We start from the raw sequence: 17,145 nt of genomic DNA, 5'->3' as shown, positions 1-17,145 counted from the left end.
GACTGTAATCAAACTGTACATCCTACTAAAACTGAATATCATATAATATTAAATATATGATGGCAGAAACATTTACTCAAGTGAAACACCAGGCTAGCAATGTATATAACGTAATATAACTTCTCCATAGCGTAATTGGAAGACAACGGTACATTGTGCCCTTCGATTGGAATAGGCCTAAGTTCGATTCTCGTCGCGATGGGAGGAATCTTTATCTGGACGATTTCAATCGAAGGTGAGTTAGCCAATCTCATATGGAGGAAGCAGGGTTTTTTCTCCCGGAAACTCAGGTTTTTCATCCCGCATACAGACAAATCAGCCCTTCAGAACACACGCAATTTACAGACAAAAAATACTAGTTGTGGTAGTGGTGGAGGTGGGCAGTAGATGGCGTTGATGGAGATGATTCATAGTAGAGGTTCGGTGTAGTAGTTGAGAGAGTTGTAGGTGTCCTCCCGCGATTAGTCTTCGGACTCCTTGGAGGTGTCACGAATAATAATGATGATAAACCTAGAATTCCACACAGAAGGCTGACAATGCCATTGTCAACATGCTTTAAATGAAATCCTGGTGAAGGAAAACCATTCATTTCCAGCACATCTACAGGTAACTTAGTCATGTGCACACAGTTGTCTTCAAAGATATTAGTGATATTAGAAGGTAAGCAAACATTTTAAAGAAAGAAATATAGATACAGAATAGGAACAAAAAAATTAACAATAATATATAAAAATTTGGAGAACCAACAGTAAACAATAACGGAAAGTGACTCATTGATTATATAATATATAATAATTTAAAAATAATGAATACATTTTACAAACATTGAAATATACATAAATATACATGGTGTGCAAGAGGACAAAAATCAATAATAGACTACTTTACAGCAAACCTCTTCCTAGATGCTAAAGTCAGAAGATGGCTAGAAATCGACAGCTCACTATTTAGTGATCTGTCTCCAACACTTAGGCAAAACAAAGGTTTCCACCAAACTGGTTACAAAAAAAATAAACAAACGAGAGAAACAAAATCTAATTACAAAATAAGAGTACTAAATGATTCAAGTGTAATAAATTTATACCAACAGAGGATTAATAACTACTTAGAAAAAAATACAAGAAAATGAAGACATTGAGAAAGAATGGAATAATATAAAAGAAATTATTGCATCAGCAGCATATGAAAGTCTAGGAACACAAAAAATATCATTAAAATAAAAAAATTATATGGGACAATGAAATAAAAACAATAATTGGAAATAAAATAAAAAGCTGGCTTTTAAAAGATGGTTAAGTAGCAAAAAAAAAAACCAAGATCTTCTTCTTTTGCAGCTTCTCCCACTTAAGTGGGGTCACTGTTGATAATGAGTCGCCTCCACACCTTCCTGTCTTGGGCTGTCACCACATCCAAGTTCTTCATTCTCAAGTCCTCTTCTACCAGCTCCCTCCATCTCTTCTTTGGCCACCCACGCTTCTGCCTTCCTTGCACATCCATCTGCATGACCCTTCTTCCCACATATTCATCCTCCCTCCTCATCACATGACCAAACCATCTCAACCTTGCCTCCTGTATTTTTGCTGCTAAGTTCGTAACTTTCACTGTTCCCCTGACATAGTCATTTCTCAGACGATCCTTTCTGGTCACACCGCACATCCACCTAAGCATTCTCATCTCTGCTACTTCCATCCTGATGATGTTATTTTCCCTCAGGGCCACAGTTTCTATAGCATATGTCATAGCTGGACACACTACTGTCCTATAGATTTTGCCTTTCAGATTGATCGGAACCCTCTTATCGCATAACACTACAGCCATCTCCCTCCAGTTCCTCCAACCTGCTTGTATCCTGCAACCCACTTCCTTCTCAGCTCCTCCATCTTCTTCCACTGTTGAACCTAAGTATCTAAAGTCTCTCACCTTCCTGATGACATTTCCTTCCACCTCCAGATCTGTCTCCTGCCCACTGTGCAACACATATACTGTTTTACTTCTGCTCAGTCTCAAACCTCTCTCTTCCAGTACTTTTTTCCATCTTTCCCGTTTAGTTCCCGCTTCTTCTCTTGAATCTGCACACAGCAAGATGTCATCTGCATACAACATTGTCCAAGGCGCATCTTCTCTCGCCTCCTCTGTTACCACCTCCATCACAATATTAAACAGAAACGGACTTAATACTGATGCAAGCCAACTGTTACTTGAAAACTTTCTGTCTATCCCAGACAGGTCCGAACGCTTGTCTTCACATTTCTGTACATTTCCTGCGTCAACCTGACATATTTCTCCGGAACCTTCTTCTTCCTCAGACACCTCCAGACTTCTTGCCTTGGCACTCTATCGTATGCTTTCTCCAGATCAATAAATGCCAGATGTAGCTCCCTTTGTTTTTCTCGATACTTTTCCATCATCTGCCGTAACCCAAAGATAGCATCTGTTGTTGATCTACCAGGCATGAAGCCAAATTGTTCCTTTGCAATCTCCACCTCCTTCCTCAATCTACCATCAAGAACCCTTTCTAGGATTTTCATTGTGTGGGACATCCAACTTTATTCCTCTGTAATTTTTACAGTCTTGTGCATCCCCTTTACCCTTGTAGATGGGGAGAAGAGTACTCTCCCTCCATTCCTCGGGTATATTTTCCTGTTGGCAAACTTTCAAGAACAGGTCCCGCAGCAGATCAATTCCCTCTTCCCCCCAGTGCATTCCATGCCTCCACTGGAATTCTGTCAGGCCCACAGATTTTCCATTCTTCATCCTCTTCATGGCCTCTGTCACTTCCACTCTACTGATGTTCTGTACCATTCCCCTCAGAAGGCTGCCCATCTTCTCTGTGATTCCTTGAATTTTCCTCATTCAAAAGTCCCTCAAAGTATATTTTCCATCTGTTTCTTATGTCCATATTCCTCCATAATACTCTTTCTTCAGCATCTTTGATCTGCCTCACATGTAAGATGTCCTTTGCTACTTTATTTCTAATTGGTAAATTGGTAAATTTCGCTAGTTGGTAAATTTTTCTCTGTCCTTCCTTTGTTTCTAATTGATCATACAGATCTTGATATGCCATGGACTTCGCATGTGCCACAACTCTCTTGGCTTCTTGCTTTCTCTCTCTGTCCTCTTCCACTCTTGACTCATCCCACTTCTGCTTTGCCTTCCTCTTAGCTGTCACTGCCACTTGTACATTATTATTCCACCACCAACCCTCCTTCTGCTCTCTAATCTTTCCAGATGTCTCACCAAGCACCTCGAATGCAAAGCTCAGGATTACTTTTGAATTATGTTTGCACCAATCTTGTACACTTTCCAGTCCATCCAGAATCTTCTCTAACACCCTCTCCCTAAAACGATCCTCACACTCTCCTCTTTTAAGCGAAACCACTTAATTGTCTTCATCCCATGGCACCCAGAGGTTTTTATCTTCGATCTTATTTTGAAGTCTGCGCACAGCAGTGTTGCTGTGCTACTTGATCTGTTGGAATTACTTTACAATTTGTCACAACCTTAAGATGTTTTCTTCTAGTCAAAATGTAGTAAATTTGTAAACTGTTGTTACCACTCCTAAATGTTATCAAATGTTCTTCCCGCTTGTAGAAAAGCGAGTTCACAATTGCCAGATCAAACGCTACTGCAAAGTCCACAACCCTCTCTCCTTCCTGGTTCATCATTCCCACTCCATGGCCACCATGCACCCTTTCACATCATAAAAAAAACAAGAAGATGAAACTGAATATAAAAAAAGACAAGCAATAGCCAAAAGAGACACAGAGAAAGCTCGGAAAAATTTGTATCATATCTAGAAAATGACATATACAAAATAAGATCCAATGCGTATAAAATAATAAAACACATGAATGCAGATATAAACGAAACTGCAAATATAAATTGTGTAATAGATGTATATGAATTCTTGAATTATTTTACAGATTTTCAGATGGATAATACTGGCATCAAAAAAAAAAAAAAATTACACCACAAACTTACAAAACTTTAAATGATATAATAACAATGAAAGAAATAAAGGACAACTTAAATAAAATAAAAAATGGCAAATCAGCAGGAGAAGATGGGATAAACTCCAAACTATATAAATTTGCTGGAAAAAAATTTCATCAAATTTTTAAACAAAATATATACAAATGGACAAATACCGATAGAATGGAATACAAGTATAGTAATACCTATATTTAAAAAAGGGGATAAAACAAAACCTGCTAATTGCAGAGGTATTAGTTTATTGAATACATGCTACAAAATATATAGTAGAATATTTAATGAAAAACTGAAAATATACACTGAAAAAAATATTATTAGAATGTCAAAATGGATTTAGAAAAGGATGTTCTACAATGGATGCAGCTTTCTGTTTAAAACTACTTATAGAAAAAAAGAAGAGAATTTAATTTAGAAACTCATCTTTTGTTTATAGATTATGAAAAAGCATTTGACAAAGTAAAAAGATATACGTTGCCACCAATTGGTGAGAGTGATCATAAGGTCTTGACCTGGAAGGTGGCTAAATGTGTAAAATTTTCAATTAAGAAAGGGTACATGTGGAATTACTGGGCTGGTAAGTATGACAAGCTTACGAGATTGCTTGGTTCAGTGCCATGGCAAGTAAAACTGCAAGGGCTGGAGGTTGATAGTGCATGGGAAGTGGTAAAGGAGCATTCGAAGGAGGTAATGGCTGACTGTATACCTAGAGTCTGGATAGTAAATCAAGTAGGGGTTAAATGGATGCATAACACCATTAAGCTTGAGCTGCAAAAAAACTTTGGAGGGAATTTAAGGAGAAAGGTGACCTTCAGGCCCATGAACAGTATAAACCATAGGCCAGAAGGGTAACGAGTGTGGTAAGAACAGCAAAAGCGGCATATGAAAGGTAATTAGCCATGCAAGCTAAAGAGAATCCCAAACAGTTTTTTCGATATGCTGCAAGTAAAAGAAAAAATGTATACGGTAGAATGATTTTAAGGAATGCCGATGGTAGGGAGGTAACTGAATCAGTTGATATAGTGGAATTACTGAGCGAGCACTTTGCAAGAGTATATCATCCAGGTGGTGATATTGCAGGAATAAAGGAACCAATAGCTTATACACGAATTGAAGTGAACGAAATGGAGGTGAATAGTATATTGCAAAACCTTAATGTGAAAACATCTGTGGGATTGGATGGTATACCAGGCTCAGGTCTTACATGAAGCGGCTAAAGAATTGTCAGTGTCCTTGACCATTTTGTTTAATTTGAGTCTTGGGTCTGGGTTAGTCCCGAAGGGTGGAAAGAGGGGAAAATAGTTCCACTGCATAAAGGCGGTTCCAAGACTGCTGTTGCAAATTACCGACCGATCAGCATATCAGGAGTTGTTGTCAAGGTTTTGGAGAAAGTAGTCAAGAGAAAAATACAGGAATGGATAGATGAAAATGGTATGGGGGACAGCATGATTTTGTAAAAGGTAGATCTTGCCTCAGTAACTTGCTCACGTTTTATAACACAGTGACGGCTGAACTGGATAAGGGTAATGGGTTTACAGTGATACTGCTGGATCGTGTTAAGGCCTTTGACAGGATACCACATGGAATTCTAATCAGTAAACTGCAGCATATGGGGATGGATAGGAGAGGTTGATGGAGAGATATCAGAGAGTAGTTTATTCAAGAGTAGAGCCCAAAAGATGGCCTGTGACTAGTGGTGTGCTGCAGAGTTCTGTTCTTGGACCACTGCTGTTTAATTTGTTCATTAACGATATAGGAAAGGATCTGAGAGGAACTGTGCATCTGTTTGGGGATGATGCAAAGTTGAGTAGAGCAATAATGAATGCTCAGAATGTCAAAATTTTGCAGGATGAGTTGGATAGAAAAGATTCAGAAAAGATACCCACATTGGTGGAACTGTAATCCAGGGGATTGACGAGGCCAGGGATTTAGGAGTGTTGGTGGATAGGGAGTTGAAGTTTAGGGGGCACATTGCAAAGGTGGCTAAATCAGCTCTTCAAATCACTTGGTTACTGAAGAATACTTTGACGAGCAGAGACAAACAAGTTATTGTTCCTCTGTATCGAGCCTTGATAAGACCCCATCTTGACTACTGTGCCCAGATCAGGGTGCCAGGGTTTCTTCTTGATGGGGAGGAGGTGGAGAGGATCCAGAGGCAAGTGACCAAGATGATAGCAGGTCTATGGAATGAACCTTATGAGAACAGGTTGAAGATTTGTGGGTTGCAAAAATTGGTTGATAGGTGGAAAAGGGGATGATATGATTGAGACATTCAAATTAATGAAGGGTTTCTATAGGATTAATCCAGAAGATATTTTTGAGAATAGGACTGGTGGTGGGAGGACTAGGGGCCGTCCATGGAAACTGGGCAAGAGTGTGGTTATCAAAGGTGTTAGAACTAGGTTTTTTATTTGGAGAGTAGTGAATGAGTTCAAGGCAAAGTATGATAGATACTGTGTGGATGTTGAATAGTTGTTCTTGACATGATGTTTAGGGCCTACCTCGATGAGTATAAGGACTTTTTGGAGTTGCCCGTAATAATAATAATGATACTGTTTGATATATTACAAAGAATAAAAATACCTAATATTTTATTATGCAATACTGAATATATACAAAGATAATGAAATAAAAATAAATGAAAAAATCTCTGAAAAACAATCTATAAACCAAGGAGTAACAAAGGGATGCTTTCTATCTCCAATACTTTTCAATATTTACATTAATGAAATGTTAATACAGTGGAACACCTTAAACAATCCAGGAATAGAAATTTCCCGGAATAAAATAAATACGCTATTATTTGCAAATGATCAGGTAACATCAGATAAGGAAGACACTTTACAAAGAGCAATATATAATTTAAACATAGAACTTATAGTAGAACAGTTGGAATGAAAATTTCCATAGATAAAACTAAAACAATTATTAATAATACAATAATAGAGCAGATAAATACTTTCAGTTATCTTGGATGTGAAATATCATATGAAGGAGAAAAAGACAAAATTTATCAGGCCTATTTTGTAAATAGGCCTGATAAATAGAACACTCAATCCAAATATAGTACAAAAAGAAACACGCTTGAAAATATGCAATACTCTAGCAGTGCCCACATTATCATATGGCAGTGAAATTTGGGCAAGAAACAAACAAGATAAACAAAGAATAAAAAGAAGTGAAATGAGATTTATGAGAAGAACTGCAAAATAACATTATTAGACCAAAAAAGGAACAAAGACATTTTAAAAGAACTAAAAATAAAATCAATAGAAGAAAAACTAAACAATTATAAACAAAAATGGATAGAATATGTAAACCGAATGGCCAACACCTGATATCCTAATCAAATACTAAAATATATGCCAAATGGAAAGAGAAGGCAGGGTAGACCTCAAAAAAGGATATTGGATGGATAATGAGACCTGAAACAGTCCAATATGGTCTATACCTGTAATTAGTGTTATGATGAAATATAGATACCACAGGTCATGCCTGGGCTGGTTAACAGAACTACCATGACAGAATGCAATATGCAGAAACTCAATATACTCATCAAGAAGTCTAGTGGTGATAAGGTGAATTGTAATATATCTTGACATAGGACACCAAGTTATGCAGGAGATGATTATTACCTTGGATTATTGGAAAGTCTGTTGTTCAGGTTGCCCCACTCACTCAGTGGGGCAATTCAAAAATAAAAATGAATATATCATTGCAGTTGCTTCAACAATGTACTGCTGAGGAAAACAATTTCCTAGTGGTGGTGAAAGCTGCTTCAATCACCACCACTTCAAAAACTTCCAAAATCAAGCAACAGCATGTCATTCTCCAAATAAAATGAATAAAATAATATTCTTGGCTACTAAGATCATGGGATCTTATCTAGGAATTTCAGCATTGTGAACACAAATTTTCTGCAAAAGAGAAACTCAGTGCAGCTCAATCATTATATAAGCTGATGCTGAAGAAACAACACAGCAATATATGCTTTGTGAACGGTACCCAATGAAAAATAATTATCTTCGAACAAAATAATGCACAACATAACATTATACACCTCACCCTTACTAGAGTTTGGACCTGTCTGCTTGCATTACCACTTGTTTGGGCATTTGAAATATCATATGATGGCTCAGCAGTAGTTCAAGGCTGTTATGCAAAACTAGATAACTGGTGCAAAAGATTTCTATCACAGTGGAATTTTATTCCCTTTCGATTTTGGCATAGATGAGTGTCTGGAGATAATTATTAAAACATGAATAAAACACATTACTAGTGACAGTAAGAATTTCATTCACACATGCACCTTGGTTTACTTGTTACTATTGCTATCATCATCAAATTCCTAATAACGTATCCTACAAGAGGGTGTAGAGGATAAAATGATAAAAACAACGGTTTACATTATCTGCAAGACACTAATATTATCAGTTTAGTCTTCAAAGGCACTCTTAACTGCATCAATTCCACCTAGATCTTCTTCTGGATTTTTTCCTTCTCATCTGGGAATCAAAGACCTGTAAGGCTAACCTTTCCTTTCCTATTCTATTTAAAGTGACCATACCACTTTGAGATGTAGCTTTTCTCACACATTCCTGAATGCTAACAATATCAAGGTTCTTTTTAATGCCATCTATTCACTACCCTAATTTTTCTTAAAATCCTTATATCTGTGACCTCTGGTCTTTGATAGTGTTTTATTTCTACCCCAGTTCTCAGATCCATACCATAAAATTGGTTTGAACACTGTCTTGTATATAGCTAGTTTAGTGTTCTAATTTCTCTCTAATTCCATATAAATTTATTCAGCTGACTCCTTACCAATACCAGCTTTGCTTCTTCTATTGTCTATTTCCATATTTAGTTTGCCACCTTAACTAAAAATTGTACCTAAATAGCTGAAATGTTTTGCTCGTTCTATAGGTCCCCCACCCCATTCAGGGCATAGTGACACATTTAATGTTCATACCTATTTTTATAGTCTTTGTCTATGATAATTTTGTTATAATCTTCTAAAAACTAGCCATAGCATTTATCTTCAGTTAACTAGTCGGCAACCTAGGCACGATTTCCCAAAGCAACCAGATAGCTGAGGGATCATGGTAATAAAATTATTATTAACATGTTATTAATTTTCATGGTATTGATGACAACACAGAATGATAAGAAAAGAATATTTATTAAATTGCTGGCCTGGTTGGCCGAGTGGTTAGCATATCCGCTCTCCAGCCAAAAAGGCTGCAAGCTCAAATCCCGCTGTGGGCTTGGATGTTTGTGATGGCTCAAATAGAAAAAGGAATAAAAAATTTACCTGGTAATACATCAGATCTCATCCGCATACAAACCACAGCATTACTATTGCAAAGAGTGGTGAAGATAGAGAGTTGTATAGTAGATGCCCTCCTTCGATGAGTCTTTGGACTCCCTGGAAGTGTCATGTAATAATAATAACTTATTTGCTGATATTATATCCAGCATCTTAAGAGCACAAAAACAGTTTGTCACAGTACACGAAACAATAATATGGTACAACAGTGAGACTAGTTTAAAAAAAAAAAAAACAGAAAAAGAGAAAACAAATATTAATTAGATATTAAAATGACTGTCTCCCAGATTTTTGGTAAATTTATACAAGCCATACTCGATGAGGTTTGGAGTATGTTTTAAAGCATCTGTAGATTCCGAAAACAATCTCTCTGAACTATAATGATTTCTGTGTAACACTTTTGTTTTCTTCCAATTGATCCTGTGTGAAATGGTATCCAAGGCATGATCAGCTAAACCTGACTTGCCATAATGTTAGTGTAAAAATATGTCAGTTGCGCCTTTTGAAAAATATATTACTTTTATTTTGTATTTTGTACTATTTCAAAAGTATATATTCGATATTCCTCACTTTACTTAATTTCTCATAACTTATTATACAGTCGTAACTCCGAGTATATAATCCATTGCTAGATTCATTCAACTACAGATAATCCTCTTTCTTAACTTTTTGACCTTCCCCCTTTCTCAAGGTTGTAACTATGTTATTCACATAACATAACTCGGGCTAGAGCCGGATTCCTTTGTTATAACAGCAAGCGTATTTCTTCAATATTGATTTCTGAAAATTTATTTTTTATTTCGACTGCGCCATCAGAAATCGCAGATATGATTTTAATATCCTTCCATAAAGAAAAACACTTCGCTTAGCACAGAAATACTTCTAACTCTCAACATTATATCAAGCAACGTAAAACTTTATTCTACAGTCGTGGCAAACTATCCCCTAAAGTCATATTAGATTTGATTTTTATGAGCAGTGCATTGGTATGCAGGAATCAGGCAATTTATTTGACAAAGAAAACAGTTTATTCATACTAATCAAGTTACATTAAAGGTTAATACTAAACACACAAAATACTTCCGACTATACTTCTCATTAACTTTAGATAGGGGCTTAAACTATTCTACCAAGTTCAACAATCTTTCACTACGTACACAGACTATGGCAATGATTGTGCCTACACTTAATTCATATATTAGAAATGACCTACAATGCTATACAACAGGCAAGTTTAAACAATAGGTAACAATAACTGCTATCTTATCTCACAACTAGCAAGTAAATTCTAAATATTTAGCTAATAGCGTTCAGTCCTAAAGTGATACTAATCAAACAAATTCGCTAGAGCAATCTCTACAATTCCTGCCTTTAGTTAATCATATATAGAAGACCTTACTTGATAATAAATCATCTAGATCACATTGGCAGATCCTTGAGATCGTTACCATCTATTTCATTTCGATATTTCTTTTCACTCATGGGCATTTTTTAATGACATCGACGGAGCACTTCTGATGGTAGCAATCAGTAGGCACCTTGGCAGTTGGAAGTCCGAAACTCTCTTCTTTCACTGCTTAAACGATCCATCTAACATCTTCGGGTGCCTGTTGGCAGGAACAGGTCCCTTGACCTAGAATCTACGGGAGATACATGAGCCGGAGCAGAAAACTGGGTGAAAGCTTGCCTATCCAGCGACGACCATCGATAACGGCCTCTCCTCTTTAACGGTCCACTGGCTACCTATGACGACCTTCCCCGATGAACTCCTGCTATGATGACTGACCTTCTCCAACAAAAATTTACTGCTTTACCTCCGAGTGACAACTCCCCTTTTTGCCCTTGATGTCACCCAATTTTAAGTTGCTCCATTCATCCTTGGAGCTTGCTACCCTTTCGTTCCCTTGGGTATTCACATGGGTTTGCACCCGCCACTTTTCTTCGGCGCTGCATTAAGGCGGAAAACCCCGTACATTATTGACCTTCATAAGAGTGATAGCCTTAGATCTTATTTTAATCCATCTGGTCGTGAACATTCTATTATTACAATTCTTTTATACATAATTTTGTTTTCTTTGTAGTTGTACAGTAATTCAACAGTTAGATATTTACAAAAATTACAAGCAAATCAATCTAATATAACTTCCTAAGTAAAATCAGTATAGAAAGAATTTAATCTAAAATTTCTGTCTATACAAGATTTTACAATAGTGCAGGATATATTTTTTATGTTCGCCAACTAAATAAACACATGTAAAACCAAAGTAATAGGTTTTTTTTAATGCATAAATATTTTGCCATAAGTGTCTTAGGACATCGTCAGTACAGTTGAGAACAATACTAGGAATAACACACAGACAGGGAGCATGAATACAATGGAATCCAAATGCGTGCATCAGCGCTTTTTAGCGTAAAAAATAAATAAAACATTAGATTATTTAGATTAAATTAAAATTCAATTATTTTACACAATTTTGTATGACAATTTCCCATACTTTAGGAATGGCAAGAACATCATTGCGGTTTAGATTGGGTCTGTGAAGTAGGGCTTCAGCACTCTCTTTATATAAACGTTCATGTTTGCATGAAGATCTGTGTAGAAGTTTGGTCTTTTCCCAGTGGGTCCTAAGGGTTTTCAATTCCGTGTTGGGAGAGGCCAGATTTCTGCGGCTTGATGAGATGGATGTGATCTTCATGTTGAGAGAGATGCATTTAAGAACAGATCTGCCTGTCTGCCCATAGTACGACAGTTTACAGGAGCATGGCACCTTGTACATGCCAGGTAGTAACAGAGGAGGGAGTTTGTCTTTAGGTGAAGGTAACAATTTGTAGATCTGGTTGATGGGTTTGTAGGTCACAGCAAGATTGTATTTTTTTCATAATTTTTTAAAGTCACCCTGAGATGCCTTTGACATAAAGTATGGGAATCCTATGGGCTTGTTCTTGTCTAGGTTGATGTGTGGAGAAGTGGCTGATGATTTTTTGAGTAGTTTTGGGATTGTATTTAGAATGGCTGTGCTTTTGATTATTTTGAATTCTTGTTTTAGAGATTCCTCAGAGGAACAAAATCTGTGCGCTCTGGTTACTAGTGATTTGATGATGCCAAATTTTTGAGAAGGATGATGAGCAGAAGAGTTGTGGATGTAGCTCCCTGAAAAGGTCGGCTTTCGATAGACAGAAGTGGAGATGGAACCATCTTCTTTTCTTTGGATGTGTTAATCCAGGAAAGAGATGCCCTGTGGAGATTCTTTTTCTAACGTAAATTTGATACGGGAGTGAAGAAGGTTTATTTTATCTAGAAACAGATGTAGCTCTTGTTCAGAATGACCCCAGACTGCAAAGACGTCATCGACATAACGTAGCCAGATTTTTGGTTTGAAACGTGAAAATTTTTTCCTCAAGATCTTCTATAAACAGGTCTGCCAAGTCAGGTGATAAGGGAGACCCCATAGCTGTTCCCTCCTCTTGTTTGTAGATTTTTTCTTTCCAAGTGAAGTAACCAGAAGTAATTGTAAATTTGAATAGTTCAACAATATCAGATGGAAATTTTTGAGTTAACAGGTCCACTGTTTCCTAATGGGGAATATTAGTGAAGAGGGAGACAATGTCGAAGCTAATTAGAATGTCAGTTTCCAACAGTTGAGTGTCTTTTATTTTAGTGTGAAACTGTGTGGAATTTTTAATTGATGAGGCTGAGTGGCCAATGTGGGGACGGAGAAGGTTAGATAAGAATTTTCCTAACTTGTAAGTCGGGCTGCTAATAGAATCAACGACGGGTCTGAGTGGGACGTTGTTCTTGTGAAGTTTGGGTAAACCATATATTCTAGGTGGTCTAGCATGGTATGTCTGGAGTTTTTTTACAGTTTCTTCATCTAAAGAAGTTGTTCCATCAAGTAGCTTGTTCAGTTTCTTGAGCTGTCTTTTTGTGGGATCATAATCAAGTTTTGTATAAGTATTTCAATCTCGGAGTAGTAAATTCATTTTCTGGTCATATGACTGAGTATCAAGAACCACAGTGGTATTTCCCTTGTCGGTTCTGGTGATGATTATGTTTTTATTATGTTTTAAGGCGGTAAGAGCTTTCAATTCTGATGGTGGAATATTTAAGTCCGAAGGTTTGGCATCAAAAATTATTTTTGCTATTTCAAAACCAAGTTTGTTGGCTTCAATACTGGAGAGGTGGCCAATGTTTCTTTCGATGTTGCGTATAAAATCTAGATATGGAAAGCATGGAGGAATGGCAAACTTATGACCTCTTGCTAGAACATTTAATTCATCTTCTGTTAGAGGACGGTTAGATAAGTTAACCACCCATTCTTCAGACGGTAATTTGTTGGTATTTTTCTTAGATCACTTTGACAAATTGAGGTATTTTTTATGTAGGTTAGTGTTACTTTTATCAAAAGCTTTGGTTCCCGAATTTTTTGAAACACTAATAATCACTTGTAGCAACTCTTGATTTAACATGCTTGACAATTCTGCTTCTAATTCTATAATTTTTAAATTATTTATTGCCAGGCAAACTTCAACTGAAACAGGGTAAGCTACGTGCCTGAATCTCTTTTAAAAAAGTTTAGACGCGATAAACTCATTCCAATGTTCGCTAAACTAAAGGAAGTTATTAAATCACCAGGTGCTCATAAAATCTATCAGAAAGCAAGCCATTCACTTCTGCTTAATCAGTTACGAGTTTCTAAACACGAATCGGCAACAAATAATTTAAAAATTATAGAATTAGAAGCAGAATTGTCAAACATGCTAAATCAAGTGATTATTAGTGTTTCAAAAAATTCAGGGAACAAAGCTTTTGGTCCCCGAATTTTTCTCTCTCTCTCTCTCTCTGTAAAGACACTGTTTTTTTTACACCAAGTGTTAAACAAATTTACAAGAGTTCAATTTAACTGGTGCAATGATCTTTAACTATTTTTAGAGTCCATGAAATGATTGATTCAAGATCAAATAATAATAATAAAAAAAAAAAAAAAAAAATATATATATATATATATATATATATATATATATAATAAACGATGTACATTGTAAATAAAATTAAATTAATAACTATAAAATCATTTTGGTCCAAGGCCTAAAATAAAACTATATTTTCAGATCTTATCTTTATAGGATAAATTCATTCCCACACTGACTCATTATATTAAATGGTTTGCTTCACATGTACTTAATCAGTCCCCCGGACTGAACATTTTTCTTTTTACAATTCTCTACAAACAATAAAATGTTCAATCAGATTTATTTTTTTTTCCCCCAGGACTTTTCTCAAAATATTTAACTTCTTAACTTTCCACGGGACTATGCACCGTTTCCTTATTTAACATATTGTTCTATTCATCCTCGCTGTTTCACTGAGAATAAATATTCTTACCACAGGCAGTTTTACTTACAAGATGACAAATCATAAGTCTATTATCAGAGAAAAACAGTTTCCTTTTAATACTTTATAAACAATACTGTATCAAAGTAGAGCTCTTCATTAAACCTGCTAGACAATTTCAGAGTTCACTAATCCCATCATTGTTCTGATATGATTTATATGATTTAGATCACCAGTGTCCTTGAGACAGAAGACGAAACTTTCCATTTTGTGTTTCTTTGAATGCTGAAATAGAACATCTACTTAACATCTCCTTTAATTTACTATTCACTTATTGACAGTCTCAATTCTTCCATTTAAAGGATTCATCTTGCTGCAATTTTTTTCAGAATCTTTTATTAATCATCAATCTTCTCAGTAAGCATAAACACTTCCACTAAGCAGCAATCGAGAAACTAGTAATGGCTAGTAATGCCACACCTGCTCATCTGCTTACCCTTATTAATGTCTTTACAATGAATGACAGATATTACAACACTTACAATTGTGAATTATAATAATAAACCTGGTTGCTGTGCTGTCACAGCGTCCCCTCGATGGTGGATGAGGGGGATGGTTGGTGGCACTACTTTGTAGGCCTCCTGACTAGGTCCATGGAGCCTGCTAACCAATGACAGCTGCGGTCCTCCATTCATATTGGGGAGTTCTGGCAGCCCATTCCGTAAAAAATGCTGCTGTGTAAAGCATCATGTCTACACAGAAAAGAATTAAAGCCTGGGTAGTCTCAGTATGCACGGAACGGTGGTGTCAGGGTGATACAGCAGGCCCTGCAGTATCGTCAGTCCGTGACTGCTATAAAAAAACTCTATGCAGAAATTGCTACTTGGAATGTAAGAGGATTGAATAAATGCAGGAAATTGGCTAATGTGATGAGAGAGATGGAGAGACTGAATGTTAGTATACTAGGAATAAGTGAAACTTTTTGGAAAGGATCATCAGATTTTGAGTCGAAACTTCCAAATGGCAAGATATATAAATATATACATCAGGTGGTGAAATATCAAGAAGAGGTGTAGCGTTTATTGTAGAGAAGAAAACTAATAGAAACATTATCCATATAATCAAAAAATCAGATAGAGTAATGGCAATTCTAGTGAAATCTAAACCTAGAGATATGCTGATCATTCAAATATATGCTCCTACAGAACAGAATGAGAAAGAAGGAGGCAAAAAAGATCGAGTTATTTGTGCTATGGGTGACTGGAATGCAAAAGTTGGATCAGAGAGAACATCTACACATGTGGGTCCATTTGGACTAGGAATTCGGAATGAGAGAGGACAAAAGCTGATTGATTTCTGTAACAAGCACAGTCTCACCATAAGTAACACTTATTTTGAGCAAAAACCAACAGCACAATACACATGGGAAAGTCCGGATGGAAGATACAAAAATCAAATAGACTATATTGTAGTCAGTAAACGTTACTTCAATGGAGTACGGAACTCAAAGGTGATGCCAAGTGCTAACTGTGGATCTGATCATAGACTGGTCTTAATGAAGATGAATATTCGCCTGAAAACAATAAAATTTAAAAGAAGTCAACCCCTAAAATGGGATCTGCAAATGGTACAAAATCCGATAATAAAATCAAAATTTAATGAAAATATTTCAGAACTGCTGTCTGCACAGTTGCAAAACAAAAATGAACCCTCTCAGTGGAATAGACTACAAGCAGCTATCATAACATCTGCTAAAAACCACATCAATAAACAAGAGGAAAGAAAGAAAAAACCATGGATAACTCAAGAGGTAATCAACCTTATTGATGAAAGAAGAACATGGAAAAGAGGAGCAAATGAAGAAGAAAGGTTAAGATATAAAACTTTGGATAAAAGAATCAAACAGTTATGTAAAAGATTGAAAGAAAACTGGATAAAAAGGCAGTGCACTGAGATAGAAGAATTACAAAATAAGAACAAAACCAGAGAAGCATTCCTGAAAGTGAAAGAACTTAACGGAAAAACAAAACGCACACAGTCTAATAACATCAAGGACAAAGATGGAAACATACTCATTGATAAGGAAAAGATAAATGGAAGATGGGTGGAGTACTTATCAGATCTCTAGGATGATGATAATGGTAACATGTTAGATGATTCACGACACCTTAAGTAAAACATAACAACAGATACCACTCTACCCACAAGAAAGGAGGTAGAACATCTAATTAAAAATCTTCCTAATAATAAATCCCCTGGGTGTGATAATATTCCGGCTGAGCTGCTGAAAGCTTTGACTTGCAATAATAACAACTATTTAGTGGAATCCATTCAAGACATCTTATAAAACAATACAATTTCCTGAAGTTTTTACAACATCCATTTATATACCAATTCCAAAGAAACATAATGCACAAAATTGTGAGGATTACAGAACTGTGAGCCTAATATCCCATGCATTTAAAATTATTTTAACCATCATTAACAAACAAAT

The 17,145-nt window shown here is 36.2% G+C and overlaps 1 protein-coding gene across 3 annotated transcripts in view; it reads right to left on the bottom strand.

Moving 5' to 3' along the window:
- LOC150097460 (uncharacterized) overlaps positions 1-17,145 on the bottom strand; it is a 244,133-nt gene that overhangs the window by 8,501 nt on the left and 218,487 nt on the right. The gene's annotated exons all lie outside the window — the stretch shown is intronic.

The sequence above is a fragment of the Typopeltis vanoorti genome, chromosome 17 (genome assembly GCF_054136105.1).
Source record: "Typopeltis vanoorti isolate ZY-2024b chromosome 17, IOZ_Tvanoo_1.0, whole genome shotgun sequence".
Classification (NCBI taxonomy): Eukaryota; Metazoa; Arthropoda; class Arachnida; order Uropygi; family Thelyphonidae; genus Typopeltis; species Typopeltis vanoorti.
The sequence above is the reverse complement of the archived record's forward strand: the minus strand, read 5'-3'. Positions and strand labels throughout refer to the sequence as shown.